The sequence below is a fragment of the Passer montanus genome, unplaced genomic scaffold (genome assembly GCF_014805655.1).
Source record: "Passer montanus isolate IOZ18808 unplaced genomic scaffold, ASM1480565v1 scaffold2, whole genome shotgun sequence".
Taxonomy (NCBI): Eukaryota; Metazoa; Chordata; class Aves; order Passeriformes; family Passeridae; genus Passer; species Passer montanus.
Genome location: NW_024366591.1, coordinates 4,275,198 through 4,285,864, shown reverse-complemented (window position 1 = coordinate 4,285,864; position 10,667 = coordinate 4,275,198). Strand labels below are relative to the sequence as shown.

Sequence of the window (10,667 nt, the reverse complement as noted above, 5' to 3'; positions counted from 1 at the left end):
AACTTTTTACGTTTTCCATTCAGTGCAAAGCACCTGAGAATTTTTTTCCAGCTGAAGACTCCTCCTGGTAAACCACACACCTGACAGAAGTCTCACTGGCTGCTGTGAAGTTGTTATGCTGACATAACTTCTGCAGATCAAACCCTGCCATTTGGAAATTACAGCTCTGACTCATAAAATAAATTCTCCCCATGCCTGGGCAGACCCCCAGTGGGTCTAAGCTGCCAAACTGCAGCTTCTGGCCAGACTGGGTTCCATTGTCTGGGCTGCACCTCAAGTGCCACAACTGCACTTGAGCAAGCACGCTTGGTCATCCTTGGCTCCAGCCCAACTGGGAACAGTGTGGCTTTTTTTAATTACATACCTTTCCAGTATAAAAGCCTGGTAACTAATCCAGTCACTCTTGAAATTCAGTGGGAATCTCTTCACTGATGTCAGCAGTAATGGCAGCCCACTCTGAAAGAGAAAACTAAATGAAAAAAAAATATTAAAATGCACCAAGAAAGCAAGAAGTGGGATTCTCACCTGTTAAAGTTTTAAGTATCTCCAGACTCTAGACATCCTTGGACTTTTAAGTTCACTCATTCTTCTCTATTGAAGAGGCTACAGAACCCAATGAGAAGCAAAGGGTGTTATATTTCTTAGGCTACGTTAATTCTTTGCTCCAGAGAGCCAACTGGGCAGCTACATCACTATTACAGGAAGCTGAATTCCTTTCACCACACCACGTCTGTCTGGATCTGGTATAACTGGTGGAGCTTTTCAAATACAAGCTACATGGAATCTGTAATTAATTACTTTCTCATTAACACTCGTGGCTGAGTGTACATTGTATGACTACTTGTATGTCGAGAACCTGACCCAGGAGGGCTATGAAGTTCTGGGGCACAGTCTCATTTCTGAAGCATCCAAAATAGTAGAGAACTACATTAGATTTGCTTGTAGAGACTCTAAGCAGAATATTTCTAGGATTGTAGTAAAAAGTTACCTTTATGGCATATCTTTAATTACAACCATAACAAATGCCATCAGTAGGATTTATGCGCAGTGGGTTCAACTGGCACACAGAGAGCCTGGGTTTCTTACTGTTTCAGGGTGTCTCTCTGACTGACTCTTACCAGACCTCAAAGAAAGAACTGGCTCCTTTCCAGAGACATTTCTGGGGTGTTGGGAAGTACCTACCCTCCAACTACCAGGGACTCTGTCTGTAGGACAGAGGAGTGAACTATGAAGATTCATAAACATTTGAAAAGACTCAGATATGCTGAAGGTGGCCACAAGAAAAGGGGGGAAAAGTGTCAAGAAACATCAGGCACTAAAAAGTGTAGTTATTTTGTAGCATAAAACAGAACAGAAATGCAATTTCTGTTTAATTCATTGGAGAAAAAAAACCACAACAAACAAACCACAGGTAGCAATCATACTTTTTTTTTTATGTACAGATTCTAATGAAATATTTGTGTCCTCTAGACTGCTTAGGATTCTGGGAGGAGGGTACTAAAAAAGCTTTTCTGATTAGATTTTGAGAGCTCCATGGAGAAAGAATCACACGTGTACCTAGTTGCTTCCTTCCATCAATGCTTCTGCCCTTCATAGCACTCTCTGCTTCTCTGCTGCCCATGCACACCTCAGGAAGAGATGGACCTCAAAGAGCCGTGACTCATGCCAGAACTGCCTTCACATGCTGAAAATGGAAAAGAGAAATTAAAAACCAAATTTTTTAAAGCTCTTCCAGGTGCTAGTTGGTCAGCAGCAATAACCATCACAACACAAACAATTTCCCAGGAATTAGAGGCTCAAGGTTGCCTTTCAGGCCACAGGCTCTTCACAGCTTGTTACTAACCTGCTGGAAATTTCCTGAATTACTACTGCTACTGCCTAATTGTTTCTATAGGTGAGTTTTGTTTATTTGACAGGCTCTTATTAAAGCTATATGCATGACAGGCTTATGAAACTGGGTAGGTGTTGCTTCTGGGCTAAAGCTTCTACTTTTTAACTCACTAAAAGTTAATTTGTGCATCTGAGTCATAAAGCCTCTTCAAATGGAAGTGTCAGAAAGAAGTTATTCCACATCCTTATGATCAAGTTTTCAAAAGAGGCCTTAGTTTAAGTCACATTGGGCCCCTGCACACAAGTCCAGGAAGAATGTACATATTACTTATGGGTGCTCCAGTTTACACCATAAGGAATACTACTAATTCTCTGGGCAGAATTGCAAGACTGCAAAAATGTAGTGATCCAAAGTTGTCCAATTTGGAGCAGTTACCCTGTCTGGTAATATTTGTCTTTCACTGAGACTGCCAATAGAATAGAGTTTAAAAAAGAAAAAAAAAGTCAGAATGGCCATATTTAACTGCATATCACAGCCAGCCTTGATGACAATAGTGTATTCTCATTAGTTATTCCCAGTTTCATTCAACAGCTCAATGTGCAGTATCAGCCAGAAGAAGTACCCAATTGTTGAGCATCATCAGGAAGGGAATTGAGAACAATGCAGAGAGCCTGGTTTTGCCAATGTGTAAAACCCAGGAGCACCCACATCCTGACTGAGGCTTTTCACTGCTCTCAGGACTGCAAGAGGGACAGAATGGACTGAGGGAAGGTACCGAGAAGGGCAGGTAAAGAAATGTGGGTGATTGTGCAGCTGTCTTATCAAGGGACCCTTAAAAAACTGAGAGTTTTCAGTTAGGAGAGGAGAAAGCTTCCTGGAAATAAGATGAATGAAAAACTTGTTCACTAAATCCAATTTAACAGTCATAATACAGTGCTTTTGTACATGGCACGTGTGACTGCATGTGAAATATGTAGTCACAGCAGGTTTTAAAGGCAAACAGTATGAGCAGTTCCAAAACTTCACGGACACATTCATGGACAGTAAACAGGGAGAAGGCAGAGATGAGTCTGTAATGTTTGGATGCTGGGAATGGTCCTCAGAGAGCAGTAGGGTTTGTTTCTCTTCCTGAACAGAATCTCCTAATGCCACTGCTGGAGACAGGCTACTGGGTTGGGTGGATTCATCACTGACTGGGCAAGTAGAGCATTCCTTGACTACTGTTTACAGCCAAAACAGTGCAAAGCATAAGGATACACCATACAAAGAAACAAATGTATTAGCATGTGGCCTGCTGCCTCAGTGAGACAGGTAACATGTAACAGGTTGTGTTACTATTGTCATTCACAAAGGAGGGAGGCTCTCTGCTGTGATATCGGACTAAGGTCTGAGATCTGCTCTGGCTTTGCTTTCCCTTGCAAGTCCTCAAATTCAGACATTATGGGACATCTGTGACCCACACAGAATTCCAAATTAACTTCTGTCCTGTCCACAGCCCTGGAGATATGGGAGCCCAAAGTGCTCTTTCTGGCTGACATTGGTCTGGCTCTTACTTACAGCACCTCAGACTTTCAAAGAGTCCTCCAGGCTTCCATGTACCATCAAACCCAGAGATGAGTCTTTTGGGAACAACTCTCAAGCAGATCTACAAGTGCCTTTAACACTACAACAGAGGAATTCTACACTAACCTCAGCAGCAGCTTTGGTGAAAAAAACAGTGAGTTGCCAAATGCCTCACCTGGTATCAATTTTTAAACTTCTGCCTCTGTCAAGGTCAGGATTGAAGCACTCAAGAAGTATTTCATGTTCAGACTCAGATAGTCCTACCATCATGCAGGAATGTTTCAAATGTTGGATGTGGCTCTAACCTGGTTTCTGCTGCTGCAAGCCCTCCACAGCCTGTAGCTGCAGGGGGTACTGGCTGGAGACTGCTGGGTGGTATTTTACCTCCTAAACAGTACCTTTTTATTTTTTTCATTACAAGAAATTAAAGGTGCATTGAGCTGCTAGCAGAGACATCTGTCAAATGGAGGGTAAAACAGGACATTCAAAGAAAACCTGTCACTTCTTACAAGAGAGAGGGAAGTTAACCTGACTTCTGGTCAGTCCAGGTTTGGGGTGGTTTTATTTTGACTGAGGGGGAGAAGATTTTTTTTTTTGCTGTGGGGGCCAGCAAAGAGAAGCTGAATTTTCTTTTTTTTTTTTTCCTTACAAACTTCCAAGAGGTCTTTAAAGTGCCATAGCTGAAAATGACTTTTGGAAGTGGGTAATGCCTTCAGTCTCTTAAGTTCACTCAGTGGCCAGCTTCCTTTGTGTGGGAAGGCAGGTGAGTGGGAGGATATATTTCACATAGTAATTGAAGGGAAAATATGCATTAAAACCACACAGACTAGCACACTCCAAAGCATTGAGTCAGCTGCCCTGGCAGCCACGAGGGCCAGTCGTGTCCTGGGATGCCTCAGGCTCAGCATCAGCAGCCTGTCAGGGGAGGTGAGGTTAAGTGAGGTGATTGTCCTGTTCTGCACTGGTGTGGCTGTGTGCAGTTTTGGGTGCTGGAGTATAACAAAGATAGAGAGGTATTAGAAAGCATCTAAAGAAGGGCTATGAAGGTGGCAGAGGGCCTGGAGGTGAAGCTGGATGAGGAGCAGCTGAGGTCACTTGGTCTGTTCAGCCTGGAGGAGACTGAGGGAGACCTCATTGCAGTTACAGATTCCTACTGAGGGGAAGAGGAGGGGCAGACTCTGATCTCAGTGGTGACAGTGACAGGACCCAAGGGAATGGCCTGAAGTTGAGTCAGGGTGCGTTTAGGTTGGATATCAGGAAAAGGGTCTTCACCTGGAACAGGTTCCCCATGGAGCAGCAAGCCTGACAAAATTTGGACAATGCACATGGTGTGATTTTGGGAGTTCTGCTCAGGGCCAGGAGCTGGATTTCTTGCGATCCGTGTGGGTCCCTTCCCACACAGCAGATGCATGATTATACAGCTCTTGAGCTACTTCTAGCATAACAGAATCTCTTTGTAAGTGATTGGAGTTCAAACAGACACCAGCCTTTTAAACAGGTGATCTGCTACACGGGAATGAATGGACTCTGTTCTACTAGGAAGGAAGTTGTGGTCCTATAGCCTGTCTCACCAATGCAAGGTCCCATGCAACCACTTGGTTTCAGCCAGGAGTAATGTCATGGGTTGCAAAGGGCTCTAGCACAATAAATACACTTAGAGTTTTACTCAGATTTGCAGAACAGGCAAGAGGAAAGCCCTGCTCAATATTACCTGCCATATTACCAAAGGCCACAACCATAGCTCAGCTGCCCCATACAGGAGCTAGAGCTCTGAGGTAGCATGGAGAGCCAGGAAGCAGTGACTGGCAGGATTCTGGGAAATACCAGAAGCTGGCAGAAACATTTTCCCTTCTCCATCTGCCAGGTTTTTTTTGTCCTTGTCTCCAAGCTCACGAAAGAAAGGCATAATTTTTTCTCAGCATATAAAGTTCCAGCAGAATCACTTTCAATTACTATTTAAGTCCCATAAATGACACCATATAATCCAAATGAAATAACACCAAGCTAAACTTGGTGCTACAAAACATTACAACAGCTGAGTCTGCCCTTGATAATGAGTGAAATCACCTGCCTCCTAGAAACCAGCAGGTGTGTGCATGACAGGCAACCTCTGTCAAGGGCATTAGAAAAGGGAGTGGCTGGATACCTTATGTTGTCCAGAAGCCCCATCTGCCATGATCTCCCACAACACACCCTGCCATCTTTAAGCACTGAAACTTTAAGAAACTTGTCAGAAAAAACATGGTTGTGACACCACTTGCAAGAATATCATTGCTTAAACAGGACCAAGGTTTCCACATCAGAGGATTGTCATTCCAGAGTCATAGATGACTGCTGAAATCCCAATGTGACAGATATCCATTAAAGAAGGAAAAATTTAAAAGGTTAAAAATTAAATCTACTGAAATTCTGTGACAAAATGGGTCAGCCTCCTTTTCCCTTTCTTCTGACATTACAAATTGTGGTGGGAGGGTGGAGCACAGTTTGAATGCTGGGCATTTATAATGTTCTGCTTATTAGCAAAACCCTACCCCTACTCCCCTTCTCCCCATAACATGGAGAAATGATGCAGAAATGCAGGTGTCTTCCAAATGTGATGCATGTCAACTACATCAGGAACTGGCTGCTTATGGACATCCTAGGAGAGCAATTAGCATCTTCAGGGCCATTTAACTTTGGGTCCATTGCAGAGATTGCCCCTAAAATATAGGCACATCATCTTGTGCTTGTTCAACAGATGGTACTGAAGCATGAACTATTTTCATGGCAATGTACATTTGGCAATATCATAAAAGTGGGAGAAGCAGTTTTCTGAGCAATAAAACTACTGGCTGGAATGCAACTGGCCTGTTTTACACAAAACCAGTATTTTCTGCACAAATGCCTGTTTTAAGGTAAACATCTCCTTTTTACAAAGGTATGCAAAAAATGACAGGAAGCAAAGAGGCAAAAAGGAAGAGGTGAGACTGCATCCCTGAAGTGCTTGTATCCATCACTGTACATCAGGAAGATATGTTAAGGCTTCTCTTGGTGGATATCAGGTCCTATTTACTGTGCTCAAATCGCTGTAGTTGAATTGGGATAGTTTCAAGCAGCTTGGCAGCAACCCTTAGCTTAAACAGCAAGATGGCAAGAAGGTTAGGAAGATATTTTCCTGGGAGGAAAACAAAATCTGACATCAAAAATTATCAGTTCACATCCTAGCTAGCATGGTTGAACTCCCTGGCTCTGAATTTGCATCCTTGCACTTGCAATTCTAATGCCTGGTGATGTGCTCTGATCTTTGTTGGTTTACTTGTCCTGTCTGACTGGAAATGGTGTTTTGGCAACAGCCTGCTATTTACTGTGGCACCACAGTCCTGAACATCCTTTAAGACATGCTGAGGCTTAGCTGGCCAGATCCTTGTGCTGGCCTTTCAACTCTCATTGAGAGCCAAGTGCCTAGCTTGATACATCCTTTTCAAAAATCCCAGGTTCTAGGTTTTGGTAACATTTTTTAAAACATCTGTTTTTAAAACTAACTCCTTTCCTTCTAGCACTTCAACCCAGTCAGTGCTGTACAGCCTTCTGATGGTAATGGGAAAAGCTTTCAAACAAATGTTCACTAAACTCTAGTAAGTGAAATAAAATATACATCAAATAATGAATTAAATAATTCCATTTCCCTGTGTTCTTCTTGCATAAGCATGATGCACCAACGCACTGCTTTTAGGATTATTAGTTTGTGTGTGCAATGCTTCCACCTGTCATTCCTCAGTGTAACAGGCTGTTCTGAACAGCACTTCTGTTCTCCAGGAAAACAAGAGTCCAAAGGGCAAGGAAGTCACATCCACAACTAACAGTCACCAAGGAAGGTAAAGATCCTTCTAAAAACTGTTGGATTAGATTCAATCTGCTTCAGTGGGCACTCACCAGCAACAATCCAAATTAATTTTCAGCTGAGAGCTTAAATGTTGGGTGAATAATCTGTCCTTTTAAAAGGGAAAACTTCCTTTTTCTGAAAGATCCTGAACTTTCCAGAGTGCATCGATACAGATATAAGCTGTTATAACAGCTTTAGAGGCTTATGAAAACAAGGAATCATTTGTCACTTTCTATACTTTACTCATTGCTGCAGAGCAGAATAACTCCAAAGCACACCTTGCAGAGGGGCAGTGACTCCATGGACTACGTTCTCTGACAGAGGTGATGTGGTTTTGCAATCTTTTAGTCCCCATAAGGGCTTGACTAAGGAGCTGTACCTGTCACCTCTGTTGCTAGTTAAGAGATTAAGCACATAACTCCAGGTAAATACTATATGTGCTTCTACAGCAGTAGACTTGCTCAAATTAACTGTGTCACTGCAAAGCTTCTTTTTGTGAGAAATAACAAATGGGAGAATGAAAATAGAGGGTGGGGGGAAAACAGATCTCAAGGGCATGGCAGAAAACTACTGCCTTATTTCTCCCTGGAACACATACCTCCATGTGATACCAAAGCAAGGAAATAAAGATTTGAAGCAGCTGATCAGAAATAAAAAAAAAAAAGCAAGGAAACATTGAAACTAGGGGTTTTTCTTGTTGAAGGAGCATTGCTGCTACTGCACTAAGCAGAGGCAGGACTCAGTGTGTAGCAGCAAGCACTGCAGGAGAGGCCATAAGCACGTTGCATGGCTTTTCTGTCAGACTACGCTGTCATCTTTGACAGAGCAGACAGTGCTGAGGCTTTCTGCCAGGACTAAGCTCTTCACTCTCAGTTACTGGCTTCTTTGTGCTAACGCACTCTAAGAGTGACACTCAATGACAGATAGAGGGGAAAAAAACCATTGTCGTGGGAATACTCACCAGGCCTGTCTAACACAGCGATGTGACCAGCCTCGCCTGGCTCCCAGGCAGGTGGGTGTCTTGTAGTTTCAAAGCACTGTGTCCTTCTGAATGATTTCTAATTCCTGTAGCTGAGGAAAGCAAGAGATAATGGAAGATGTGCTTATGCTTCTTAGTGGTTATCAGAAGGAATTATAATGGGGCATTTTCAAAATTAATTCATTTCCTATATCCAGCATACTTAATTAATCTGGGGAATAAAACTGATTAAGTTTCTCTTCCAGAAAGCATACTTTTTCTTCACCAGAACTTGATCTTGCTTTTACTATTAATATATGGCTTGGTGAGATAACTACAACCCAATTTAAATTATTTGTTGCAGCATCAATCTTACCTAGTTTATAAGCCAGTTCTGATTCTACAAGGGGTATGTATCTCCACGATGCAGCAAGTCTTTTTCTGAAGACAGATGATTCAAAATTAAAGTTAAAACCGTTAATATGTTGACCTGAGTAGCCAAGAGATTCTGATTAACTATCAAAATTTTATTTGCTGTTCTCCTCTGCTCAAGAGGTCCTCAAGTTTTAACTTGCCCTGGTCTAAAGATACAGAAAGATTAATCTTGATTGTTGTCTGCATGCTCATTAGAAGTTTTGATTTTCTAAACAAGCCTTATAGATAAGAGAAATAACTTAGATTTTTGTTTAGAGGATTAAAGATTTGATGGAGTAACTCCTTCCCTTTCATATATTAACTGACCTTTCAGATGTGTGTCACTGGAGCTTGGTGCTGGATAAAAGCATAGGCTGAGGAGGAAGTTAAGACAGGCATAGGCAAAAGAAAAACAAGAGCTTTAGCAGAGAAACAGAAGATGTGAGGAATTTATTTAGCAGTCAGTGGTGGTGCTATTCCTTTCTACAGGGTTGCTGCCAAGAAGATTCCCTAATTTGCCTCCCCTTGTGCCTCAGCCCTCGTTCCCTGGTCACAGAAGCCTATCATCCATGTCCTGTTACTTCTATAACTCATTTATCCACAAATGTGGGCCATGTTCCCTCTTGGTATCCCACTAGCTGCAGCACTTGCTCTGGCCATGTGAGCTTTACTGCCTCACCTAAGCTCTGCCATAAGAAGCTGGAACACAGCTGTTAGCCAACAGATAATCTTGCTCTCAGGAGGTCCTGCTGGTCCCCTGCCCTCCCCAGACATCAGTAGGTAGCCACAATGCATTCTCTAAGGGACACCCATTGACTAGTAAAGCTAGTAAAGAAGTAGCAGCAGCCAAAATGCAGTGCAAAGTCTGATCTTGCTGCCAGACAACTATAAATAATCTCAATTTCTCTGATTTAATTTCACTTTGCCTACAGCAGCACCACCTTTAACAGTGTGACTGCCAGCTTCATGACAGTGGTTTTTTTTCTTTGCGGAAGCTCTTGCATTTGCGTCACAAGCGGGAAATACTAAAAGATTTTATTTTAAATGAAATATGGTTGGATCCTGAATCATGACCCAAAAGCTCCCTAAAGGATCATAACCTAGAAGGTGGGAGGGGTGAGGCAAAAAACACATGATAAGTTCTTCTCGTGATCTTTGAACACCTGGCTGAGCCAGAAGGAAAGTCTGGGGTTTGAGGAGCTTTTGACACTTTAGCGGTCACAGACTTTCATTCAGTCCTTTGTCATCTTTAACTTGGGTTGCAAATCAACATTCAAGATGCATGAGGTGAAGAAGGAACACCTCGAACTCTTAAGTTCCTGCCACTGTTAAAGCTGTTCAGTGCCTGAAACACTGACCCTAAAAGCCTGGCCCGGCCAGACAGCGCTGTTTGGACAAGGAAAGTCTGCTCAGGTGCTTTTAATTACCAGGAAAATAGTTTTCCAGAAATAGCTTGCTGGCTGTTTGCCAGATCTATTTCTTCCGACAGGAAAAGCAAAATGTAAACATCCAGCACTTCATAACAGACCACAGAAACCCCTATCCAACTGGAGCAGGGATCTGGAAAGCCTGTGCTATCTTCTTGTCTCCTAACCCTGGGCTACCCCCTGGGCAGAGTTATCCCACCACTCACCTTAGCAGCTTGCCATGGGGACATTGAGGGAGCTCCCTCACGCTGCAGGAAATGTTGCAGTGCTGAGGAATCCACCGGCTCTTGGTACAGCAATGCTGCTTGGGAGAGCAGATCAAATAGGGAGCTACTGCCACACAAATGCTTATATAGCCCTTGGGTACTGCCAAAACAGACCAGTCCTACCCAGCTGCCTCTTAGTGGCAGAACTGTGCCCACCTGAAACTGATTGAGAAGAAGGTGTTATCTCATTTAGTCCTGTCTTTGGCATTTATTTATTTTTCAAACCCACTACTATGGCTGCTGTCAGCTTTTCCTGAACTTAGGAACTAATTTTTAGTTATGTGACACTCTGCCTACAGGTGATAGAGGTACAGTGGTACCTCATGGTATCTCATATGTTGCTATA

General features: G+C 42.9%; 1 long non-coding RNA gene across 2 annotated transcripts; it reads right to left on the bottom strand.

Annotated features, from left to right (window-relative positions):
* Positions 1-1,553: 1,553 nt before the first annotated feature.
* Positions 1,554-10,365, bottom strand: LOC120501465. Of its 2 annotated transcripts, none has more exons than XR_005627300.1 (4): positions 10,262-10,365; positions 8,591-8,655; positions 8,218-8,327; positions 1,554-1,684 (listed from the first exon to the last, which is right to left on the bottom strand). It is a non-coding gene; the product is annotated as an uncharacterized LOC120501465 (long non-coding RNA). The 2 variants fall into 2 exon arrangements; XR_005627301.1 differs by lacking the exon at positions 1,554-1,684 and adding an exon at positions 6,291-6,507.
* Positions 10,366-10,667: the final 302 nt, after the last annotated feature.